The sequence below is a fragment of the Numenius arquata genome, chromosome 5 (assembly GCF_964106895.1).
Source record: "Numenius arquata chromosome 5, bNumArq3.hap1.1, whole genome shotgun sequence".
NCBI lineage: Eukaryota > Metazoa > Chordata > Aves > Charadriiformes > Scolopacidae > Numenius > Numenius arquata.
The window spans coordinates 11,003,759-11,025,045 of NC_133580.1; the positions used below are offsets into that span (position 1 = coordinate 11,003,759).

The 21,287-nt window shown below is 44.3% G+C and overlaps 1 protein-coding gene across 1 annotated transcript in view; it reads left to right on the forward strand.

Annotated features, from left to right (window-relative positions):
• Positions 1–6,255: 6,255 nt before the first annotated feature.
• Positions 6,256–21,287, forward strand: part of STAG2 (STAG2 cohesin complex component) — an 80,881-nt gene continuing 65,849 nt past the window's right edge. Inside the window, exon 1 of the mRNA XM_074147626.1 lies at positions 6,256–6,464. The gene's annotated coding sequence lies outside the window, so the exon portion shown is untranslated. The remainder of the gene's footprint in view (positions 6,465–21,287) is intronic.

Sequence of the window (21,287 nt, forward strand, 5' to 3'; positions counted from 1 at the left end):
CCCTTTCCTGCGTTAACCAACCCATGTGATGTTACCGGTGTCAGTACGGGAGCTCTGCTGGGAGGGTGCAAGCCACCAGAAAAATCAATGTTGCTTCAAATGTGTCTTTTGGTGTTTTGCAAAATAGAATGTACCAAAAATTACACTCATTTGACTCCTATTTCTGCATCACAATTTAGCCCTTTTTTAACTTTGTTAGAAGTTGCTTTGTAAATGCTTAATTGGCCATTGCAGGTTTGTGTAAGGAAGATCCATATTCCAGGTTGGAATCTTCACCTCTGCTGGGCTCCCAGCTGAAATCAGCAGTACGGAGAATGGAGGTCAGGGACGCCCCAGGGGAGCGGGGCTGGGAATCTCTGTCCTTGGCGCTTATGGTGAGTGTCCCAGGAGTGCCCTTTGCCATGGAGGGGAATCACTTTGGTCACAGCTGCTGGCGCTGAGGCTTTGCCGGACTTCTACAATCGTGCTGAAGGAAGTTACAGTCTAAAAGAAGTATTTTTATCTTAACGGTTTTGAACATCTGTGCAAGCCACCAAGATGTCATAAACTGTTGTACTCCATGCTACTTGTTATGTGTTGTGCCACTTCGAAAAAATCTAAATCACAGCTAATGACAAGATCACACTTCGCTTTGCTTCCACCTCCCACTCTGTCAGTCAAGGCAGCAAGAACGGCCTTGAGCCCGACTGGAAGGAGAGGGGACTTCGGAGCAGCACTGTCTGAAAGAACCCTTGAAGTTAGTTAATGATGAAATCTAAACCAAAGGAAACCATATTAGGGATATATGTAGGATCTTGGGAATGTGGTGGGTCAGCCCTAGAAAACCATGCAAGCTTATTATCTGAAACAGTCAACCTGTTCCTTGACCTTATGTCGTGTAACAACCTCCCATTGCAGACACTCCCACTTGAACCCTCGAAGTTCTAGCCTCGGTAGTTTGTGGGGAAAAGACCAAGATAAGCCAATCCACTGGTGTCATCCAAACCTGGTGTTTGCCTGCAACTACAGAAGAGATGGAGGATTGATGGAGGATTTTCTTCAAAGCTTAAACACAAATGTATTTGACTTTATAATTGCTTTGCTCTACCATCTTGGGCAGAAGTTGAGCTGAATGACGAAGTTTCTGGCCCAGTTCCACCCTAACCACAAGCCTCCTTCCTCCCCTTTTCAGGCAGCCCCCTGGCTCCGTGTGAGAGTCTGCAGGGCACTGGAGGCCCTAGGAAATTCCACCAGCTGAGAACTGCTTTATGTTCCTACCGGGTGAGTTGCACATCATGGAGTTTCCCTGTTTTTCAGCTGTTGCTTAGCTAAACCTGCTTCCCCTGCTTAGTGCTCGTCGCTGCTGTTTGGGCCGCTTGATCTTATTTCAGTTCTTGTCTGCTTCTCACCCCAGCCCTTTTTCTGTCGTACAGTCTGTTGTTCCCTGCCTTTGGCCGTGCCCCTCCGCTTATCCAGCTTACCCAATTTGAAACATGTTTCTCTGGTTCCTGTGCTTCTCCCACAGACTTTGTCACTGATGCTGTCACGCTGCCATGGTGCCTGACTCACAAAATGGTGCTTGATTCCTGATCCCTCTGCCTGGACTTAGCTACAGACACAAGTGTGTCTCGGTCGCGTGTCCCAAAACCTCCCTACATCTGGAAAGTAGAGCAGATCATGTCCCGCATCCAAGAGAGGTGGCCTGAATGGCACCATTTACTCTTTTCCTGTACATAAGTTGAAGTGATGCCTCAAGTGAAAGCGACTCCTCTTGAGTGAAACGAGCAGAAAGGTTATTTCATTATTTCCTACCAATAACTAGTGTGGCCTTTATAGGGTTTGCTAATGAAAACTTTAAAACATGGCTAAAGGATTTTCACCTCAAAGAAGGAGACATAGCAAGAGCACCCCACCTCAAACAGGGGAATGAGTGCGGGGCTTCGGGTAACAAGTGGCACAAATGACTGAGTAAAGCTGCTGATAATGCAATTAGCAGGAAGGCATTTGCGACTTCCTGGGGTTCTATTCGTTTCTAGAGCAGATAATGAAGGGGAGTTAAAACTTCCTTCCTTTTTAGTGCCACGGGACAAACTGTGCTTCTGTGCTCCTCTACAGCTCTCGGGGCACGGCAGGCAGAAACTTACTGAATCAAAGAAAACTGAGATTTGAGTTAGGTGTTCTGGGAGGACCGGGCGAGAAACAGGGGCGTACGAGGGAGACTTATGCAAATCACAAAAGGAAGAAATTATTCACAGGAAAGGCCTAAGGAGCTACTGATGTGCAATATCTCTCCTGCAAATTATGGGAAAGTAACCCATTTTTTGGTCTTTATTTTTGTTTCTTATGTAATAGCTCATCTCCAAAAAGATTTAGAGCAGATTTCCCTAGAGTGACTAAGCCAGTTTTAAAAATCTGGGAAGCAAAATCTGATTGGGAAAACTGCTTTTCCCCTCTGTACCAAACTAAACAGATAAAAATATGACTGTGGCTTATTTAATATGGGCCATCAAGGTTACCACCTCACCGTGGAATGAATCCAGCATAGAAATTCTGGTTTGTTTTCTAATTTTTGTAAGCAAGTCCTTTAAAAAAAAAAATAAAAGGAATGGTAAAGGATTGTAGCTATTTTTTTTTTTAATAGAAAAGAGGAAATGGAATTGCAGAGGGGGTTCCTATTCCGCTGCCCTCATAGAAAAGGAAGCAGCATGAGCATGAATCTCCTGCCTGGAAGAATGAATCAGCCATCTGGCAGCTTGAGTTTATTCTGATCTTCTCTAGCGGTGAACCTTTGGCCATTAGTTCAGACATGGAATTGGTACCTACCCTGTGCTTGCTCAGTTTCTTAACTGGGTGACTGATCAAGGGCTCTCTTTGGACCAAGCATAGTAAAAGTCCCTGTTGCAAAGTCTTTGTTAAATCATCTCTGAATTGGGCTCAATATCAGAAATGGTGGACTTTGAAGCTCTTAAAAGTGTAGCTGTTATGAGAAAGGTGACATAGACCTGTAGAATACTTCCTCCTACAGTTTCCCTCAGAACTTCTTTTCTATTAGATTCAAATCCATTCTAGAAAAGTCAGAATTTAAAATATATCTATTTTTTTTCTTTTACATTTTTTCATTGTATTGGAAAGGACGCCAGAGTGCTAAAACTATACAGAAACTTTAGGATGTTCTTTTATTTCTTCACAAAGTCTGAACAGATGGTAGAATCCCCATCTGGAATTGTTAGCTTACAAAAAGTGGTGTGCTAGCAGAGGAACTGCTTTTCACCTCGCCTTCCCTCTTGTACCAACTGGGAGGCTCAGTCCCAGAAGCATGGAAAACGCAGAAGTTAGGCTCTTCGGAGAGCCAGTTTTGTCTCCCATAAAGACAAAAAATACAACGGTTAAGAAACTTGTTCCACTTTTCTGCCCCCTCTATTCCTATCCCCCATTTGAGAGATTGTTGTGTTTGCTCCTTAGCTGGGCACTATATAAACTGGTTTATGGCAGTTATTTGCATGATGTGAGTGTGGTGCTGTGTTAGGGATCCTCCCAGGGCACAGCTGGCTTAAGAAACTCCCATCTTCTGGCCACTGGAGCAGAGCAGAGATATTCCCAGCCTCTGTAGGAGTGCATCGCACCTTCAGTTGTGCTGACTGAATCGCTTATGTAGTTGTTCTCTGAATAGCGTCCGAGAAATGATCTGGTTTGGGGAAAAAAAGAAATGAAACCAGTCCCTTAGAAAACAAATGTCCCTCCCCCCTTCTCTGATGAGGCAACAGTTTTGCTTCGGCAGCGGCCAGGCAAACAGCTGAATGAACAACTGGCGGAGAGGAAATGAACCGGAGAGTGCAAAATCCTCTTAGGTGGGCTTTGAGACCAACGGTTCCTAAAGTGCTGCTGCACCTGGACTCTGGTCTCCAGAGTGTGTCCATGTTTTGTTGTCACAAGTTTAAAAAAGCAAACCCTGTCATGTGAGTCAGGACACCCCAAAGTGCTGTGAATCTGGGCTTCCAAGGTCTGAGTCAGCTTTAGAAACGGGCTGAACGCTCTGCCATGGTATTGTCAGCACTTGCACACTCATTCCTTCAAAAACACACCCTAAAAATGATGTCACGTTTTCTTCTGTTAAACGCATTTACCTAAAACATCTCAGCTCTGAGCCCAAGTGTGAACTACAGTGTTTTGGGAATAGACCAAATATCTGACGCACACGCTAATATGTGGATTTTATGCACAGCTGACTCTGAAGCCGCTTCGGTGTTGTGCTTCTGCCAGCTCTCTCAGAGGACTGCTATAATATTGCAAAGTTCTGGATTTGAGTTGTAATATGAGTAGCCCTATTGTATCTCAAGCAAAGGATACATTACTGGAATTCCGTGCGCAGGCAAAATGTTAGTTTTGGAAGTGTGTAGTTTATTTTCATGGAAAAGTTGTCTATCTGGCAGCTGTCAGAAGTTGACTTTGTAAGGGGAAGGCACAAATGGATCCAGCTCCTTTCCATCTATTTCTGTGTGTAATTTAACCATATAGACCATGAGTAAGTTTAAAACTTACTTGAGGTTTGGTGTGTTGGGGTTTTTGTTTTGTTTTGTTTTTTAACAGGTTATCTTTTATTCATGATTCTTCTACAATTTCCAGACAGACATTAACAGATTCACATTAAAGATCAGCATCTGTACCTGTAACTGAAACCTGGAATGTAGTTTTATGACTAGGCATTCAGGATACTACTTTAAAGTATTCCCTAAAAAGGAATCTTCTTGTAATTTTCTTATTTTTTCCCTAACTGTGACAGGAGGTGAGAAAACATTCTGAAGGTGAATTCAAGCTATAGAATATAATTTATTTTTCTAGGTCTGCCTCATGTACAACTGACAGATTATATCTGGAATTGCTAGGTGACATCAACTCATATTACACCGGTTTTTATTTTAAACATTCCTTATCTGATCACAGTTTCCATTATAAGTGTCATTTGCTCTGCGATGCCTCATCCTAGTTTTGAAAAGACTGGAATTGATGGATACTCTTCTCTGAAGTGTCCTGTCTTTGTTAAGCAGAGTATCTCAGCTTAGTGCCTGCTTAGTTATGCTAACCTTCTCCACAAAATTACAAGTAGATAAACACAAGAGGATGATTAAACTAATTACCAGGACAAAACTATTCTTGTGCTGACTGATCTAACTATAAGCTTACGTGCAACTATTCAGCATGAGTAATATGCTTAGCGTTACACAATACATAGAAAAAATGTAGAAGAACTACTGAATTGTGCGTTTAGAAAAATAAGCATCACAAATTTTCTATCATCTGGTTAAGTGTTCTATACTGCTTATATGTGATCGTTTCAGTTCATATGAATCCTCATGCAGGGAGAAAAAAGGAATCGCACTCAGAGCCAAGGAGCAAATGCCAATTTCAACTGGGAACGCACTTAGCGATGGGCAGAAAACGTTTCAGAAGAATGCTCCTAACCACAAGAAATACCACCAGTGCCAGCAAACATTGTGTTTGTATCGCCACGCAAGCTTGCAGTTCTCCAGATAAGGCACCCTGCACCCATGCAGGCAGCTGTAAATTTATCTTCAAAACCATAGCCTCCCTTGCACACAACTTTGCTTCCTGAACGCAAATTGAATGAAGGCAGGGCAGATCAGCTGTGGCCGGCTTCGAAAAGGCTGCGGGGGCCTGGCGCTGGCGGGGACGCTGGGCGGGGAGCCCCATGGCTCGCCTCGCCGGCCTCCTCGCTGTGAGCACCGGTTAGCCAGGAGCAACTGCAAGCGGCTAATGGGTTCTTTCTAGACAGACTGAACTTTGCCTCCGCTGAACAATTATTTTCTAATCACTTCTGCGTGGCAAGGGGAAGGGACACCAGGCCCCGCGCCCCTGCGAGGCCGGGCGCGTCCCCCGGGCCCCCCTCAGGCCGCGGCGGGGCCGTACCCAAGCTCGCTCTCTCCTTTTTAGGCCGTCCCTCTCGCTTCGGTTACCCGATCCTGCTCCGAGAATGAAGCCAGCAGCTGGGCCTCCTCCACCGGCCGCGCACGGAGGGGGCCGGCCCCGCACCGCACCGCCCGGCCCGGCCCCACTCCCCCTCAGGCGCTCCCGCGGCCCCCCGCCCGCCCGTGGAGGGGGGGGAAGAGGGCAGTGAGCGCATGCGCCGCACCTTGTTTACCCGTCTCGGCGCGGCCCTGCCGCGGGCGGCCGGCAGGTGTCGCCCCACGCCCAGGAGAGCCAGGCGGGCCCGCTGGCCGCCAGGTGGCGCCTGCGCCCTCCATTCGCTCGCCAGCCACCGAGCAGCGAACACCCCAAACAATCCCCAGCGCCGCCGCCAAATTAAATAACCTGCCCGCGCCCCGCGTCCTCCCCGAACCCCCCCACCCCTCCGCCGACAAGTCGCCGGGCCAGGCCGGGCCGTGCGCGCAACCGGCAGCCGGGCCGGGGATATAGGAGCGGACCTGGGAGCCTGGGCCTCCTCGCTGCCTACGCCGACACTGGGCAAGGTAAGTTAGAAAATGGCGGCGAAGCTTCTGGAAGTTTGGAGGGGGGACTCGGGATCGCGGTGCGTGGCTGCGGAGAGAGGCCGGGACGGGGCCCGCGGTCCCCGGGCCTGCGAGGACGGCGCGGGGCGCTGGGCCGGCTGGCCACAGGGACTCCGCGCAGCCAAGATGGAGGACGGCGGGGCCGAGCCGCGAAAACACTCCAGCCCCCCGCTTCCCCACCCCCCCTTCCCAGCGCGCCTCGGCGGGGAGGGGGGAGGCGAGCGGGAGCGCGAGTGAGAGAGCGAGAGGGCGCCGAAAGCGGCCCCCGCTGCCCGCCCGGAGCCCCGTTTCTCCTCCCCAGAGCCGGCCGCGGGCAGGCCGGGCCCAGCGCTCGGCGAGCTAAAATGGAGAACCACCTTCTCCTCCTCCCCCCTTCTCCCGAGCCGAGCAGGGGCTGCTGGCAAGATGGAGGACTCGGGCATTGTGTGTGTGTGTGGGCAAGCCGGGCCGGGCCGCTCGGGGGTGGGGAGGGAGGGAAAGGGGGGTCGGGGCGGCTGCGGACTGAGTGGGCCGCGCTCGGGGGGGGGGGGGGGGGGGGAAGCGCTGGGCCGCGCAGGAGAAAATGGTGGGGCGGCTGGCGGTGCCCCGGGGTGGAGTGTCGGGGGAGGTTGGGGAGAGGGGACTCCCGCCCCAAGTAGCGCTCCCCCTCCTTCCCGCCGCCCAGCAGCCTAGCTCTTCTGCCAGCCCGCTACCGGTGGCTTCCCCGCCGAGGGAAGTGCCGAGGGTCGGGGGATCCTTCTCCGCCGTCTCGCTGCCCCGGCTCGGCCGGGCTGGAGCAACTCCGGCCGTCTCTTCCCGAGCGCCTGGGCCGAAGGGCTGGTGAAAGCAAGTTCCCCCGGCCCAAGTGAGGACGTGGGGACTGACCTGCGCCTTCCCGCCCCCCCCCCCCCCCGTTCGCTGCCTCCTCTGAAGAAGCTGGGGACCCCCCACCAGCTCGGGGAAGGCCTTTGTGGGGCGATTTTTTCCCCTCCGAGTGACTTTGGGCGAGCTCCTCGGCGGCTGCCCGCTAAGAGGAAGAGTTGTGGCAGTTTCCGTTCGGCTTGCTTTATTTTCTTTTTTTTTTTTTTTTTTTTTTTTTTTTTGGTAAAGAAAAGGCTCTTGCCAACTTATGCCGGGGACGCCCGATGCCGGGAGCCGCGTGTTGCAGGAACCCCGCTGGGCTCTCGCCGGCCCTGCCGGGGGAGGGGGGGAGGAGGAGGAAGAAGAACGCTTCTTACTGGGGGGTTTTGGCGCCACTTTTGTTTTAGATAGTTGCTCCTCTGCCCCCTCCTCCTCGGCACGCACTGAACTGAGCTGAACCCTGCCCAGGTAGGAAGGGAGAGCTTTTACTGGTGTTTCTCTGTTTTTCTGGGCACTTAATTTCTCTACACGGATTAAAAAAAAAAGATACAGTTGTAGCCGTGGTGGAGGGACTTGGAGGGACAGGGGAGTGAGGAGTGAGCGGCGGATGGCTGGGCGGCGAGGCCCTGTTTTTCGGGTGTTCCTTCGCCCCTGCCCGGGCTCATCCCCGGTGCCCGGTGTGCTGGCTGTGGGTGCCTGCACCGCTGCCCCCCGCCGTTCGCCCTCCGTGCCCGCCTGTATCGCTGGTAGCGTTGTATAATCTGGCCGTCCCGTGGAAATCCGGGACCGACCGTCCTAATTTTATTTTCCTCCCCCCCCCCCCCCCCCCATTTCTCACCCCCGAGAACGGGGAGCGAAGGCGCTCGGTCCCCTCTTTCGCTGCTTTTTATTTATTTATTGCACTGCCCCGACTCGGCTCTTGCTGTTGTTGTCTTCCCATGGGATGCGGTGTTCGGAGTTAACACAAACTTTCAATAGCCGCAGACTCCCGCGCTGTAGTTACTCTGGGTGGGTTTTTTGTTTGTTTGGTGGTGTTGGATTTTATTTATTTTTTTTTTTAATTACTTTTTGGCCGCCTGGGCAGCACTGCCGCCCCCCCCGCCTCCTCACCCGCCCGCGCTGGGTCAGTGCTCTCTTCCCCTGTGCTCCCCGGAGCCACACCCTGGCGTGTCCGGTCTCGTTAGGCGCCTGATCCGCCGGTGTGACCCCGCGTCTTCCCTCGCCGCCCCCCGGGAGGAGCGTCCGCCCCGTCCGGCCGCAGCGGGAGCGCCCGGAGGTAACCCGGGCCGCGCTGCCGTTTCCCCCGATGGGGCGAGGAGGGCCGGTGCCGGCGCGGCGGACCGCGCCGGGGGCGGGCGGGCGGGTTACCGAACTGCGTCACACGCGGCCCCGCCGGGGCCTGCTCCGCCGCTGCCGCCTGGCTCCGCCCGCCGCCCATTGGCCCGCGCCCGGGCGGGAGGCCGTGGCGGCGGCGGGTTCTTCCTTCCGCGGCCCGGCCGGAGGGTACCGGTTCGGTACCGCCGGAGGCGCGGGGCGGGCGCTGCCCGGGGCGCGTTGGGAGCGCGGCTGTTTCGGAAAGGCGGCGGCGGCGCAGAGGTCACCCCGTGTGCTCCGCGTCTGCTCCGCGCTGGTGGGGTTTGATGGAAGGGAGGAGAGGGAAACGCGCTTTGGATCGCTTCCCTCGACGCCCTTGTACGACCGGTTTTATGCTGTCTGGGAGTTATGTTCAATTTTGGTTTTAGTGACCAGAAACTCAAGTTTCTAGCGTTTCCTACAGTAAGAGGTTCCCCAAGCATAGGTCTCACTGCTAATTCTTGGCAATTCAGTCTCAGTTCGTGACTGACGGTTTTTCTCGTTTATAATGCCTGGCCATTTGAAATAACTTTTCCCCCTTTTCATTTTCTCTCTTCCCTAAAGCCAGTACTTATTCACATACTTACTATTCCTGGAGTGTTCATCTGGTGTTGAACTGTCCAGGACTCACAAAATATCCACGTGCAGGCTGGTTGGTTATGTGCAGGTAAATAAATACCACGAGTGATTGTGCAATTGATAGACATTAATCTCTGTCTTCATGGTATCACTTCCTCATTATCCCCAACTCTTCATTTTGCGGATAAATCTTGGTAGTGATCAGTGGCAGAATCACAGTGCCACAGATCTCGTATGGTGCTCTGTGCTGGGTGAGACTCTTTCTTTTCCCGTATCGCCACGATAACAGTTTCGTTACAAAATGAAACAGGGTGTGAGAAGGCAGCCGCCATGCTGTTAGCATAAACCTTCCTCTTTTTGTGGCTTTCGACACTGGGACTGGATGGGTTGGCATCCCCATACCGTTCTGTTTAATTAAACAGAGACAACAGTAAAGAAGTCTTCAAAGTTATACAAAGGAGAAAAATATGAATTAATTCCTATTTCTAACAGATATTGCTCTGTAACCGATGGGGTTCATGGGGGTCCTTCTTACCTAAACCACTGATGTTTTATGGTGTCATCTACAGGTGGGTTTTATGCAACCTGTGAAAGAAATCCATGAATTTCTCTTGCTTTTTTTTTGTGTTAACTTTGGTAAATGAAACCTTGGATGTTGTATAAGCTTGAATTCAAACGGAAAAAACCAGGCATGAACCTGGGGGATGGGAGAGACTCTTTAATTTTCCTAGTGCTCACCTATCTCCCAAGTTAGGTATTTAGGCCAGAGTTGTGTTTTAGGAGCTTCTTCATTCATTCACAGTTTCAGGAAGATCATACTGAGTAAAGTCAATAGCCGGTGTAAGGATTTGTTAAACTTATCTTTCAGAAGACTGCTTAAAATTTATGTACAGATCTTTTCTTTTGACGTAATGTCTTGATGTCAAACCAAACGCTGAAATTATTGGTTTGACTAAGTTGGTTCAAATTAATGGTGCTGTGATATTTTAATATATTTAAAAAAAAATGGGTTCTGTGAAATTACAAAAAAATAGTAGGCTCAGGGCTTATTAAAATACTTGGTTTAAAAATGCATTGTGCTACTTGAAGGGCATTCCATTTTTAAAATAGGAGTATTGAATTAGCTGGCCATTAATCTAACTCAGATTCCTTAAATGTATCGTATTCCAGCTTTACATGTTAAAAGTCTTTAAAGGCATAAATGTGTGGAATGAAATAATTTCTACTTGGAAGGAGTGTAAATAGAATTGTCAGTTAAATGATCTCTTATGTTTCATTTTGTTTCAGTATAACTTATGAACAGCAACTGAATTATTTTTAAAAAAAAGTAATGTAGACAGCTTCTCTTGAATATTACATGCTACTACAGTCTCCTGTAGAAAATAGCTGCAGGCAACAAACCACTTGAAAGTGTGCATGCTCTTGTTGGTGGGAGCAAGTACATTAGACTTAGTGAAATCATGAAATAATGTTAGCACATCAGAGCATTATGAACTTTTTTTAATTAGATTGCTCTTTGTCACTTATGGTTCAAATTTAGAATGATTTGAGAGTCCTCATTTGTCATTTTCATTTGTGGTGTTCCTGTCTTGGTTGTTTTGCTGCAGGCAAATATTATAGGAGAGATTAGGTTTTCTGGAGCTTGTGTGCCAGCATAAACAGGTTGTATCTTTTACAGAAACCTAAACACTTTGGTTGCTTATTTTCACCAAATGAATCTCTAAAAGTAAGCAAATGTTATGGTGGTTACTTACGCTTCTTGATTGTGTTACTGGAGTGCTATGTTTTGTCAAATGAGATGAGGTTTTGAACTCGGTGTGATCTCTGCCTACAGTGTGACCATTTCTTCTCTGATTAATTTGAAAATTTAGGAGAATATTGTAGGTGTGAATTTCTAAAATTGTAATATTGGGTTTTGGTGGTGGGTTTGGGGTTTTTTTGCTGGTTTTTGTTTTGTGGTGGTTTTTTGTGTGTGTGTGTGAGGAGTTAAGAAAACATACTAGAAGAGAAACGTGTCGTAGATTGTGTGTGTCTCTGTCAGCTAGATGCTGGAATTTCCAAGAGCTTCATCTGCTTCGGTAATTGTCTTGTAATGGAGAGAAGTGATTGATAGCAGCCATCAACATATCAGTTTAATATCCTTAAATAAGCTCTGCTCACTTTCTCAGTATCACTTAAAACATTCACATTTGGAAAACTTCAGCTTCCTTATATGAGGATCATTAACAAAGAAGAGAGAATGAAGTGATAACTTAGTCCTTGGGAAACTGGAGTGAGCAGGGAATTAGGGTTTTAGGTCGGAAAATTGGAAGCAAGAGCTCTTTTCCACATGCATCACAGTAACTTCAATGGTGATGTTTAACCTTATTGCATTGGTTTAGATTAAGCGCCATCCAATGTTTCAGATCACCTCCACTTTTAAAGGGTAAGTAAAAATGGGAATTCTTCGTGGTCCCGTAGCTCTTCTGTCACTGGCCCTGGCAGTCCTGTGGTTTGATCTGCTCTGCTCCTCTCCCTGCCTTCTGACCCTTCTGTCCTGTTGGCTATGGACAGACATGGAACTAAATGGGCCTACAGGCAGATGAAACGTCCTGCTTAAGGTATGAGAGTCCCTCTGCCAGGAAGGAGTTTATAGTGTGCTGAGTTACTAGCTACAGTCTGTTCAGGTTTGGGCTCCTTCTGGAGGAAGATCTGGATCTGCTGATTGGTGGCGGTTCAATATGGCCTGGGGTCGCTCGGTTGCACCGGCCGCCCCTGCACCCCAGAGGGCGCTGGGAGGTGGCGGAGGGTCTTCCTGCGGAAGGCAGGCTTGGAGGTCGGTCAGAGGAGGGACACCTGGAGTTTTGTTTTGGTAAAGGAAATTTGGAAGGGAGAACCTTTGGGTAACCTTTGCAGTATTACATCAGCATAACTGAAGGTCTAGCTTTTGTTTTTTATGAAAGACCGCTTTCTGGAGTAAACCAGTTAAGCTCTTCCACCATTCTGTGAACAGATTTCATGTTTGAAGATTAGTCCAGTGACTTCGGTTGGCTAAAAATATCGGGAAAAAAAATTGCTTTTAAAAAGTTGTGTATCTTTGTAGATCAAGTAAGGGTAAGCCTTGAAATCTGATGTGAATTTTAACTAAGGTCAGTTATTCACTTACGAGTGATACATTGAAAACTTCTGTTGAGAGTTGGAGATTAAAAATGTACTTTTAATCCTATGTTGTTTTAATTAGAATTTAAGTTTTCTCATGTTGCAATTCCTAAGAGTCTGGTAAAGTTGGATTTTTATTTTTTATTTTTTTTAAGAGTAAATACAAAGTAAGGGAAACTTCTGTAGATCACCACATACAAATGTAGGGCTAATGCTGACTTGTTCAAGTTGGGAAGCTTGAGGGGCTATTCTCTGACTGGCTTCTGTCTTGAGGAAGGTGTTTCACAGTTCAGGTATCAACACCAAAACCATGTTCTCTTTTCTTAATCCTCTCAGTTTGATGGCTGGGATCACTAAGACTAGGCCGGAGTCCTAAATTTGATGGGTTATGTCATTGCAGTATTTCACCGTATACGATATCCCTTTTAGAATTTCTGTGTCTCCAAGTGTTGCACTATTAAGAAAATCTCAGAACTGTGAGATCTTGGGTAGAGAAGAAGCAAGAGCGAGACATAATCTTTCATCTCACAAACATTTTCCCTCAACCAGTCAGATCTGAGCAGAGATCTGGCACCCAATTTTTAGAGATAGGGATGTGGGAAAATTTGATCACCCAAGGTACTCCCTTGGCTTTCATGTGACGATTAGCTTTTCTAGCCTTTACTGGCTGCAGAGTTGCATGGAGGAGCACAGGCACAGTCTGTTTCTAAACTTCTTTATCCCAGTTTGAGTCAGAAATGAAGAACGTATAGAACTGCATTTGTATGCAGTTGCCTCTTCTCTTACTGTGACTTCAGAGGGAAATTAAGTTAGCTGTCATGTAACTGCTTTATCCCAAGTACGTGCTTTATATCCAGTTGTGTACTTTATTGTTGTCTATTCTGTACAGTTTTTTTGATTGTGTAACTAACTATAACTTCCCCCTCTGGAGGGCTTATTTTTGTAAAAGAATATAATCAGAAGACTCAGTAGATGTAAGAAGATCGGTATGTTTTGGGAGGATAGATTGTGATCTGTGATTGGTAAGTCAATCACAATACCCACCCAAAACCAAGTATCTAGAGATGAGAGCATGTGTTGGTGGTTGGTTGGTTGAGTTTTGTTGGATTTCCCCCCCTCTTAGGTAGATGAATGTCTTATTTTCTTATGGTTCTGAATCTAATAGCTTGTTAGTCCTGCCCTTACACAGCCTTTTATGCATTTTACTTTTCTATGCTTTTATTTCAGTAAAGGTTAGTCATTGAATTGGAGCAAGGGAATATGTATGGCACTGGAAATCAGTGGAAGAATGTTTGTTTTCTACAGCAATTTTTTTCTTAGAGTATCTGTGTGGCTCTTAGAGAGGAAGGTAGTTTTTCATCTGTTCCCATTGTTCTAGGGTTGATAGGGCAAGCCAATGACTTTTGCCTTTATTTTGAAAAAGGTCTCAAATGGTACATATTGCCATGTAATACATAGGTCTGCAGTGGTCTAGATTGATAAGAAGAATTATAGCTGGAGTCCAAATTTCAGGGTGCTCTATTAGCAAAATAATGAAAAGAAATAAAATATACTGACATTTCAGAAAGCACAAAACGTTTCCGAAACTACTGACCACTTAAAAAAGAAACAACAAACCTTAGGAATGTATGTTTTGTTTAGTTGGGATTGTGTTCCAAAATTGGCTTCGAGTTGGTGCCAAGGTTTGGTGAAATGCTGCTCAGCTTCTGGCCAGTGAATGAGCTGTGGGTGATCTGCAGGACAACTAACCTTACCTGCAGGCTTCCCTCGAGTTTCTCCCTTCCCCAGTCGTACCCCACTCCCACGAGTGACAGGCATCACTTAGTGTATATGCTTGTCAATTTGATGCTTCCTGGGAGGATGTGGTGATGTAATACATGTAGTCACATAGCAAAAAGGACTTAATGCAGTTGTGTTTCTGTTGTTTAATACATGTGATCTGCCTGGAAAGAGATGAATATTTTTGATTTGGAGGTAATGTTGCTGTTCTTGGTTATGGCTGAATTGCATTTTTTTTTTATTTAATGTAGTATTTCAGCCCAAGTTTTGTGAAATAATATCATCCCTGCAGCATCTCATCTGGGGAAAAAAGATTGACTTTTACTTTGTTTGCAAAGAAAAATAAGCTGTTCAAGATAAAGCTTTTCTGTCATTCATGCAATTACCTGTTATTTCTTTAGGTAAAAGTCCTGGTTCATCCCTTAAGAAGGATAAACTGTGGAAATTTGGACCATATCAAGTCTTAATAAGCGGTCAATATGCAAGTAATATAACTGGTTGGCTTTATTTGTCAGAGTGTAATCTTCCAGCAGGGAGTGTTCAGTATGAGAAGAGTTTGTGTGGAGTAGGGGTGTGAATAGTAAAGATCTGTATTTTTTTATATGTTACTTATTGTCTTACTATGGGTAAAATAATACATTGAATATATAGATAACTGAAGTTTCTAAAAAAAAATATTTAAGCAGTAAATATTAGGAACACAGTTTTGTAATTAATGTAGCATGCATCTGAAGTATCTAATTTTTAATTTTAATGTGATTTTATATGACATCAGTCCTGGAATAAGATATTTTTTATGGTTAGGGATTTAGTGGGCAACTAATTTAATTTGAGTAACAAGATGGTACATCCTGACCATTGTCATTTCACTTCTGATCATCTTAGAAACAGAGAACTGATTAATTATGATGTTTTTTCCAAGTGAGAAAACAGGGGAAACTTGATAAAGACTTTTTTTTTAAAACGAGGATGACCAGTGGCAGCAGTCTACATATGGCAGTGTTACGCTTGTAGAAGACAAATCGGAAATAGAACTGATACAGACTATTGCATCTTGATTTAGGGTAAAGAGTACAATTTAAATAGAATTGAAAGGGAAAGACTGTGATATTGATAATTTCAGATTAATAACAAGTATTTTTTAAATTTTTGGGGTTTTGTACTATTTTGGGATGGGAACTATATTCTTACAGGAAAGTTCCAGTTTGTGTGCTGCCATATACTGTTTTATTTTTATTGTTGCTCTATGTACCTGTTTGAAAACTATATCCAAAATACTTTCTTTTAACTCCAAATAAAGCTTTGCATTGTGGATGGGCAGATGCTTCCTAGGAGTAATGCTGCAATGAAAAAATTATTTGTGTTCTAGGTCAGAACCGTACAGGAGGGAAAGGCCATCTGAAGGTCTAGTCCAACCTCCTGCTTAAAGCTTGTCCAGTTAGACTAGGTTGCTCAGGAATTTGTCCAGTCAAGTTTTGAATTTTCAGAGGATGGGAGTTTCCACAGTCTCTCTGGAGATTATGCTATTACCTCTTGGACCTATTCTTACTGGAAGATTCATTTTTATTTCAGGTCTTAAAGTCATCTTAAATTCCTATGACAATTCATTGCCCTACCATTGCCTGGTATATGTTTGGAAAGTATTCCTTGATGATAGAGGCTTGGGAAGCTAACAATCTGGTTTAAAGCTGATTGTGGTTTTTATTGGGAATTATTGAAAAAGAGAGAGCGGGGAATAAATGGCTGCAGAATGACTTTTTTTTTTTGGTGCCTACTTTCCCCTTCTTTCTGGTCACATTTACTGTCTTTATTCTTCTCCTGCTGTCCATGCTCAAGCTTCACTGCTGTGTCTATGACAAGGTCTTGCAAATAAAACTTCCTTTCTGAAGCATTTACCTGTTCGTTTTAGTGTCATTCATACACTGATCAAAACAATTCTTCTTGCAGTTTTTGTATTCAAGCGGTGATATCTTTATTCCTTCTCCTAAGTATTATTTCTAGAAATACACAGTTAATTTGAAACTATGGTAACCAGAAAGGAAAGCTGCACAAGTCTCTCTCTTGCATCTGTGGTATAGGTTTATCCTTACTTGCCTAATAAACAACTGGCCAGAAAAAGGTGAAACTGGCTTTTTGCATATTCATTTACCAAATGTAGAAATGGTTTATTAAGTCAAATACTTCCGTGATAATGGAAAAATGTTTGGGGTTTTTTCGGATGTGCTTCTGGATTACATTTTTGTCTTGTTTAACCTGCTCTCGTTTTATTAAGTGGGATTCCATTTGACTTTGTCAAGCTGTATTTTCAAGACTGATGCATTTCTATTGGTATTTTTCTAATTTTTAAAATGTTTATGAATTAAAAAGTGTTGCTGATGTAGCAATGTGTGTATACTATATTGCTACTCTACTGTGAAGCAGAACAGACTTTGTAAACCAGAAGACCTGTGGCTTGACAGTATAAAAATAATCAGAAAAATCAGCCTTTAGGCATTTTATTTCTCTTGCTGCATTTCATTGTCTTTTTGGTTATACTGCTCAATTTCTATTCAGCAATGCAGCGGCTTTATGAAAGTTAATAAAGTTGTGTACTTAGAAGAGAGTGTATTTGTGCCTCAGAGCAGTTGCTGCTGAGCAAAAATTTTTGAAGGTGGCAAGACACAGTTGTATTATTTCAGTATGATAGAAAAATGTTGAAAAATTTTTTAGGAACTTTAAGTTCAATAACACTGGATAGAAGAAAATACAGTAAGTCATCCTCTTCATATACAGGAAATCAGGAATTAAGATTCTTCATATTCACCCTCCAATGCAGTGACAGTCTCAGGAGAACTGAATTCTCAAGTTTTTTTCCTTTTTGTGCCAAGGGGGTATAAACTATGTGAAGCATACCTTGCATTCAAAACTGGTTAGGGAAGTTTTGTTTACAGAGAGGATTTATGCATTCTTGCATAATCCTACAAATGGGCTTAGTCTTCCCCTATCTTCAGTGAAGAGATGCATGGAAAAATTCTAACAGTTCTTTTGGATGCAAGATTGAGTCCACATTCTTGGTAGCTTGGGGATTTAAGAAACTTACTGAAGTTTTTCAGTTCCTTTACAGTAAGGACTATTTGACAGTATATAAGGAATTAAGCATCCTAGAAGATGAAATAGGATTACTAGGATGAGGGGAAGTATACCAAGGAAGGTGGGAAAGATAGGGTAGCGTAAGAATATGTTGATGCTTACTAGAACCATTTCAAAAGTATCTTCTGTGTGGAATATGTTGGCATTGAGTTATTGGCTACGTAAAGTATAAATAACTGCTCTTATGTAAAATCTTCATCTTGGAATACGTTGTCCTGCCAGATGTGGAAGGTGCAAATGTTTGTATAAATGTTTGATAAAGTTAGGAATTGAAAAATTAAAGCCTTTTGTGAGGGGATTTGGAGGAGAGAAACCAAGATGGCAATCCTCTGAAAATGGAATGTTGATTTTTTTATTATGAGGGTAGTTGGTGGAGAGACTAGTTACTTAACTGATGTTAAAGAACCAAATCGGGCAGTTACGTAACTGGAAGTAATTTTTGAACTCCACATAGAATCCTAGAATGGTTTGGGTTGGAAGGGACCTTAAAGATCATTTAGTTCCAGCCCCCCTGCCATGGGTAGAGACACCTTCCACTAGACCAGGTTGCTCAAAGCTCCATCCATCCTGGCCTTGAGCGCTCCAGGGTGGTGCATCTGCAGCCTCTTTGTGCAACCTGTTCCGGTGCCTCGCCACCCGTGCAGTTTCCTCCCTCTTTCATAACTTGTCTTCCTTCCGTACTTGTTCCCTTGGAGCTACTGAAGATGTGCCCTCACTATGTAAGGACGCCAGTTCAGTGGCTAGCTGTCACCAGTAGGGTAGTCCTGTGTCTGTGTCCTCACCACGTCTCTGTTGTTTGCTTTGTGCCTGGTGTTTTCTGCCCATTTGAACACCACAAGTGAACTGGTTTAAGGAGCTAAACTGTGAAGAAGAGTAGTTTTCTGTGGGTTAAATCTCTGTGGAGTCCAATTGGTGCTGCTCCTGCACCTGTCCTGGAAAAAGCTACAGGAGCTTTTGGCCAGTGAGACTATAGAATTGAGGGGAACTGCCCCTTGCAGTAGCTGAAGTGTGATATTGGTTGCCTGGTCAGTAGTGGCAGTGTTTTCTCTAACTGAGGACCAGGAAAATAAAATTTTATTTCTGCTGTTGTCTGCTACTTCTCTACCTGATCTTGTTCTTAAAAACCATTTGGGCCCTATGCCAGCTCCAAAAGTGGTCCTCTAATCTGTGTAGTGATCTCTGTGTTTTTTTTTTTTTTTTTTTTTTTTTAACTTTTCTGAAACGTTACATAGTCTGTCATAGATCAGTTAGAGCTCTGCAAGGAAATTCAGGACTGCTGTTGATTTGCATTAATTTATGCAGACAGGAAGACCATGTACATCTTCCTTTGGTTTCAGTCTGTGTGCTGGTTAGAAGTTGTGCAGGTATTACTTGGAATGAGACAGAAGGGGTAAGAGAAGATTTAGTTAGGAATGGGTATAGAAGAGTTTCCATCCCTGAAGATTTTCTTCCAGCCTTAGCATGGTTAAACAACTGCTGTTGTCAAAACCATGCTAGACCTCCTTCTTCAGTTCTTCAGTTGGATGCTTACCAGCCCATTGTGGTTAGATCTTATTATGAGCCTTTGTACTCTTGAGTTTCCTGTGGGTTATAGAAGAGGCAGTGCCAGTTCTATACGTGAGGTCTGTCTTCGGCCTTTTTACGGCCTGTGGACCATCCTGTGCAATGATCTCAAGTCCCATCTTATCTCCTTCCTAGCTTCTGAGTTTTTTGGGGCATGCTGAGGCTACAGGTCTCATCTCTGAGAGTACCTGATAAATAAACCAGACTTACCCTTTTTTAATCTCATAAAATACTAATTTTTGTCCTTCAGAGCTACTGAGAAAGAGACCAAATAATGCCTGAAGATGTTGCCTGCCTCTCCTCTCTACCTCACTTTAAGCTCAGTTCAGAGCATTTTGTTTTCTTTTGCTCTTGGAAGAAGTGGTTTTTTTACAATGTGGAATCCTCTAAATTCTTTTTTTTTTTTTTTTTTTTTTTTTTAACTAGCTAAGAAGATGCCAGCTTTCTTCTTTAGGTGTTTGGGGAGAGCTTGACTGTTGATTGATCAGAAACTATTGCATAGTGATTAATGGCTTAATTTACCATTTTAGAATTTAGATCTGGGGAAACTGGTCTGCTCTAGGCGGAAGCTATGATTTGTTGAAAATAAGCTTCTATGTGAATAATCAAACTGACAGCTACACTGTAGGCTGTGATTTTTTTTCTTTGTGAAGTTGTAGCTGGGTCAGAAATGCTAGACAATAGGAAAGCTACATGTACAAAATTTTTGGAGTTTTGTAGATTATTTTAGGTTGCACAAAGGATTATAGAGATTGGGGTTGTTCAGTATCCATTGATACCAGCCATGTTGGAACAGGAGTTAATTTTTAGGTGTTGAATTTGTAAAAGGCAGCGAGCGTGCCTAGTGGGCACTGGCTCTCCTCGCTTTCGCAGGTGCTCCTTAGGAAGAGTGTTGTGAATATTGCTGTGATTGCCTGAGCGCTCTCAGTTTCTCCTTACCGCTGTTGAAATGTTTCTGTGGGACTTCCCTGCTTGGAGGCATGCCAAAATGAGTGTGTGGGAAGACTTAATACTTGCTACTTACATAGCATTTTGTATGTTCAAAGTCTTCTGCAAATATTAACTAATCTGTATTTAGCATTTGAGACCAATTTTTGTCAGTATAAATCAGTAACAGCCAGTTATGACCCTTACTTTTTTTGATGTTAGAAGAATGAAATGCTGTAACTAGTGTAGTTAAGAATAATCTTTATCATCTTATTAACATACCATTTTTGTCACTCTACCCTTCTGGCTTAGTGTGGTGTAGAAAAAAGTTATGAATAGAGCATAGTACTACTCTTCAGGAGGTCCGTGCCTTGTAGGATGCTGACTGCTTGAAAGAATGGCATTTCATTTATTTCTTGTGTGATATTTCAAGGTTTTCTGTGCTAGCTTTTGTTTCTGCTTTTTCCAGCCTGGGGAGCCGTAGCGTATTTATAACAAGTAATGCTGTGAGAATAATGTTCATTCTGAGATTGCTTCTTAAGAGCTATCTGCCATTCATCTAAGAACATAATCTTAAGTTAAAAATTATTTTAATTACTTACTGTATACCTGTACTAAAAAGTTACTGAGGTTTTTCCTATCTGTGTTCTGGCATTATAAATGGTAATTTTCAGTTAACTGATATTTATTAAATATAACTGGTATGACAAATTTATTAAGCTGTTAGTGTTTTGGTTACAGTAAGGTTCTCACAACACCAAACCCAAAGTAGCTATGTACGTTTTTACAAGGATCCCATACTCTACTTTGAAAATTACTATTATGTTGGGTTTTGTCTATGCTGTTGATCGACTGTAAATGACTAGTGTGTTGTATGGAAGTGTTTTGCTGCAGCAGTGTCTGAAAAATCAGCATATGGATTTAAAACATTTATAATTCATAAAAATGCCCCTTTTGAGTGGCAGTCTTTACAGAAAGTTATGTAGTTGTACGCTTTAGCTTGCTTTTTTCTACTGCGTGTTTTTCTTTTCAAGAGATTGTAAAATATTCTTTTCTTCAGGTACTTTATAACTCTAATATGCGTGAGTTTATAAATGTGTGTCTTTTGCAAATTGGATTGGATATGTTTTCACGTTAGGGATCCTTTTAAAGAGAGGCTTCAACAGTTCTGACTTCAAGATTTTGTCATTCCAACGTTTCCTAAGGGAATTAAACATGAAAATTTGCAAGAACAAGTCTACATAGTAAATTGCATGCAGGAAACAGTATGGGCTAATAGGAAGAGTGTTGAGATCAGGGCCGTCTTAGTACAGGTGGAAAACTGCTAAAACCAGCTCTCTTGTTTTCTGCACCAGGACTGGCCGGGCTACTTCGTAGCGTTGCGTTGCATCTTGGAGACACTGACAGAACACTAAAGAAAATGAAGTAGTGGATAGGGCATATTTGTCTTAAACTTTTAGCGGGGAGTTGAAAGAG